At 40.8% G+C, this 5241-nt stretch overlaps 1 long non-coding RNA gene across 1 annotated transcript; it reads right to left on the reverse strand.

Moving 5' to 3' along the window:
* Window positions 1-1042: 1042 nt before the first annotated feature.
* On the reverse strand, window positions 1043-1826 carry LOC311271180. Its single transcript, XR_014624365.1, has 3 exons — window positions 1483-1826; window positions 1293-1390; window positions 1043-1192 (listed from the first exon to the last, which is right to left on the reverse strand). It is a non-coding gene; the product is annotated as an uncharacterized lncRNA (long non-coding RNA).
* Between the last annotated feature and the right edge of the window lie 3415 nt (window positions 1827-5241).

Here is a 5241-nt window from a genome sequence, read left to right on the forward strand (position 1 = left end):
CAGGCTGCTGGCACGAACGAAGCAGCTTAGAAACTGTTTAAACGAGCGATCGTGGGCTATAAGTGGATTGTTACATTCACGAGAACTTGCAGAAAATAGATATGAGACAATTTGCTCAAACTTGGAGCCAGACCCGGCCAGGCTACAGGAGAGATCAAAAATATGGAGGGGGCCAGGACCCCCATGAGAACCACTGATCCTGTTGAACGTAACCACTGTGAAACAATAAAAAACAACAACATTGATCTGATTCACCGGTGTAGCGCTCCCTCTCTCCATTCACTCTCTAGCTCTCTCGACCACAGCTGCAAATGAGGTAGCCTATGGCCTATGAACAGCGCCACTCTCCATTGCAGCTACGTTGTGGTCAAACGTGGAATTATCCCAAAATCTTTTGAGCTGCATTTCAGTACGATGCTTCCACCTAGTGGCTACAATGTGACCTACAATTTCACGCAACGCGTGAATCACGCTTTCCGCGAGGGAAACCTCCATTTGAAACTAGTACCCACTGTATGTGGAGCTCGCGAAGGTGCGAACGGCTCTAATTAGCATATGAATAGCAGCGAAACCACGCCTGGCCAGAGGATGTGTGGCCTGGCTTGAATTTCCTCACTCAGTATCGGATGAAACCACTACTTTTAAACATGAAAAATCACTCGTGATTGGTTGGCAGATCTGTCACTATTGGTCACCCTGGGTCAATATAAATGTAAAACCCATATATATATTTATTCATTCATTCATATGATATGCTATAGACTACACTATTATTGCCATCAAGGACATGAATGAATTTATTGAGGAAAGGAAAATTTCAAAGACAGAGCTTTATTAGCAGAAACACAAACACACAACTATGTACAATTCTGCCCACACAACAAACGGGAAGCTCAGGAGAAGGCCTATCCTACAGCACCGTGAAGTGTCTAGATAGATAGATAGATAGATACTTTACAAGTGTCCAGTAGCATACAAAATACAAGATATACATTACAAATTAACAGTAGCTACAGTAAACAGTGCAAATGGAGTGGAGTGGAAGTGAAACAGTGCAGTCTGCCGCCTCGGAGCTGAAGGTAACTGGCAGCATTCTGTCCGAATCTGGTCCATTTTGCAGACGTCTGTGGTGTGTTCACGTTGCCCTGTACTTGGGAACTGCCTCTAATCTCGACTGCAGCGAGGCACAGAGCTACATGGGAATTAAAGGAGAGTGGTATTAACAAAAAAACGGAAGTCACAGTAAAATTAAACAAGGAAGGAACAGGAACAAAACAGTAAAAGTTACTTACACACAATGGCGTCACTATCAGCGTCATGTAAATCTGGACTTGCGGACATAGCTCCGAGCAAATAGAAGGTCAATGCCTCGTTATGAGACGAGGATAGTCTGTGAAAACAAAATGAACGGTTAAGATCGGTATCTATTAACGTATCTGTTTCCTTATACCGCAGAATGAAAGCATATTCTTTAAATCTTACCCTTGCTCCGGTTCGTAGCGCTGTCCGGGCTGAAGAGAAACTCACGCAGCGCTATCTGGCCCCGTCGGGGTCTTTGTGTTTGCTGTCGGTCTCACAGCTCCACAGGCTTTACTCGTCAGGTTAGCTTGTCGCTAGCTTGTTAGCAAAGTCCATGCAAAAGCACTGCTAGCCGCTAGGTCAGAAGCTAACTTAAACTCCTCTCTGTCGTCTTGTGCTGAGTAGTCCACTCAAACGGACAGAACCCATCACCAATAATGTTTTTATGAGTCCTGGCCGAACACTTTCACTCAAACTGGCGTAGATATTAACTAAAAAGTTCGTGTTTCCACTTTACAGCAGACAACCTGCATCCGTCGTCTTCCTCCGCTCGTCCCTCTCACACAACTCCCCCCACTTCCCCTTCCCCTCAGTTCCTCCACCCCCTGTCCTTTGACCTCAAAGGTGATCCAGGAATCAGAAAGGTCCCGAAAGTAACAAAGTCACAAAAGGTCCAAGGACAACAAAACCACAAAACATTTGTGCAACTCTCTTTCCTATTCTTACAGGCATTTGACAAATATTATTACACAACCAATAATTAACATTTTTAATGCTGCATTCAGTAAACCTTTGTGGCAAAGCCTGATTAAAACTAATTGTTGAAACAAATTGTTTGTGTATCTTTTTTACATAACATTGGCCATTGCTAATGACATACACAGTAATTAATCTACAATACTTTCATTAAATAAATCAATTCAAGCTAAAATTTAAGGGTCTATAATTAGGCTATACTGAGCCTGATCTATTTATACCAGAGATTTTCTTATGAAGTTAATACCTTTTAAAAAAAAGTCACCTGGAGTAAAACTCCCCCTGCTCCCCTGATTTGCATGTGTATAGCTCACAGCATTTTCATTTACATTTTTTCATTTTTCATGTTAAAGCCTCCCCTAGAATTAGGGGGAGGGGGGTCATGGGGGGACAACTGTTAATTTTTGACAATTCACGGCAGTTTTCGGTGTTGCCTGTAAATTGCTGTGTGCAGCCGTAAACCTGAACTTCCACGTCAATTTACAGTGCCGCATACCGCCGAAAATCCCACTTTTCATGCAGTGGATTTTGTGGCACCTTGGCAAGCCTTCAAGTGTCCCTCCATGTCTGTCCTTTTAATAATGCTTCTTTCACACATAGGGCAATGAAAATGTCCTCCACTCCGGCAGTTCAAATTGCGTTTGCAGATTTTTTTGCCTAGAGCAAGTCAAGAAAAAAAGTTTAAATTAGCCAATTACTAACAAGGAACAAGAACACACACACACACACACACACACACACACACACACAAAGATACATACCTTCAAGGTGCCCCTGGAGCTTGGCAGGCAGGCTGGGCTTATATTCAGGGCAAAGGGGGCAGTGGATAAAGTTGTGCAGTGTTCCACGATATGCCTTCCATCTGCCTGAATAATTGAGTGTTGCATCTACATATCACAGAAAAACTGACGTTAAGCTCATAGTACGTACATTTAGTTTTAAATAAGATTAACATTATCTTATATGGCCTTTACACACTGGGTGAGCTTCTTATTTAAGTAAACCGAGCGGCCTGAACGATAGCAAAAGTTTAAATCTTAATTTTATCTACATTTGGACGACATCAACAACATCTTAAGACCTATGCCTGTGCATAACTCTTAACTAAAAAAGTTGAACAAAGCTGAACACACAGTTACTGTATATATAAACAGTTAGCTTACGTTATCTGCAGAAAAAAAGCCAATGCTACCATAAAACTTGAGGAGCTAACGCTAGCCACCGTTGACGTAACTAACTTTAAAATAACAAACAGCCCATCCACATTTGTAACATTCAGTAATTTGCGTGCTTTAGATTTGCACATATTGATAAGGATGTATATTAAAACGGCAAACATATGCAAGACCCGTGCATTCAGAACCTTTTTTGGATAAATAAAATCAGTCATTTACAGTTGTCTCGACGGTAATAAAAAGCCGAAAATACCCGAGTTCTTGGGGAGACGCTAAAAAAGTTTGTTTTTTCCGGTCCTGAGACTGGAGGCTGCACCGAAAGCGACCCCACACTGGAGGTCTGCAGCCAGACCCCTCTCAAAAATGTTGGATCCATATGGAGGTTAAATACATGAGTCCTCAAGGAGCCATTATAAAAATACGTAAAAAATTATATACTAAATAGAGTACAGAAAATTGAAAGTTAATTGACACACAAATTAAAGACACAAACTTGGCAACATCCATTCATTTAAAAAGCTGCTGCTGAATGGTTATAGTACTCAAATTAATAACAGCAGTGTTTTTTTCCCAGAATGAAGAATTCATTCTGGGAAAAAAAGAAGAAGTCATTTTCAAAAATTCATATCTCCATTGGTTTCAACCAAACGTTGGTTCTGTGTCGTATTAATGTAGTTCTATCACATCTACAAGTTATTTGGTCCTGCATAGAAACTGAGTGCCACAGACTTAGTTAAATATAGCTTCAGAGCTGAAAAACCCACTTTTTGAGTTATTTTAACTGTAGATTTTTCCATGGCTTATTCTAATATCCTTGAAACTTTAGTATGTGAACGTGTTGATACTCATTGCATATATAAAAAAAATTCAAAGATGTTATATTTGTCCTTCATTGTTTATGATTTTAGCTTATTTTTCACACTGCAATAGTCAGTGGTTTTATTTCACCGTTATATATACGTTATTTCACATTAGCAGTTTGAAGCTTCTGTACATGTCTACAAAACAGATCTCTGACAAACCAGGGCTGTTAATGTAAACTCATAGGATGGCCTTCGATCTATCTGCGGTAGCAGACTTACTGTCTTCTATTAGGCTTGGGCGATTGGACAAATACATCGCCAATTGCCCATCGGCTGAGTCCTTCACGGTTGGTTTAATTTTTGGGGATGTTTTTGGAGATTTTTGGCATTTTATTTTGCTTAATTAATGTTCTGCCTCCACAGAATTCAACACGGTACGTATAGTTCATAATTACTATGTAGAGCACAATTCAAAGTGTGCATGTATTGGAACTGGCAGCTTCACACGTGATTTCTGACGAGTCTTTCACAGAATGGCAGAGCTGAAAGTAACGTTAATACATAAACCATATTTGAGAACTACATCAAAAATATTGCAGTTGTGCACCCCGATCGTTATAATAGGACAGGTATGTTATCCTGATCTCCCACCTGTTGCTCATTTAGAGGCTGTGAGCAAATGCGTCCTTCTGCAGCCTCGCCCCCTGGGCCCGCAAAGCATGCTAAACTTTTTTGCTGTATTCATGTGGTGTCGGAAGATCCGAGTTGCCGAGTTGTTTTTCTGACATGAGGTGGCGTTCATGTGAATTATCCCATTCTGAAATTCATGTTTAGATTTTTTCTGACATCACATGAATGCAACATCCCCCCTCTTTTTTTTCTCCCCCACACACACAACTGCCGGTTGATGGGCATGACGGTGGCCGGTTGGAAATTTTTAACATATCGCCCAACCCTATCTTCTATGCATTTTCTTTCTATTCCTCACTAAGTCAGAGGTGAGAAGCTCTGCAGTAACTTTACACTTATTTGTTATTAAACAGATAACCATGTATGGGAGGGGTGCTTCCTGAGCTTAGAGGATATAACTTGCAACATGCATACAGTTGTGCTGTTATTTTGTTCCTCTTTGCAAGTTTGTAAGAACTACTTCAACGCAAGTCATTGGTGTCTCTGAGTTTTCTTCATCTTTCCTGAATGGTCAAATG

Source organism: Pagrus pagrus (assembly GCF_965226575.1).
Source record: "Pagrus pagrus genome assembly, chromosome: 16".
In the NCBI taxonomy this organism is placed as follows: Eukaryota; Metazoa; Chordata; class Actinopteri; order Spariformes; family Sparidae; genus Pagrus; species Pagrus pagrus.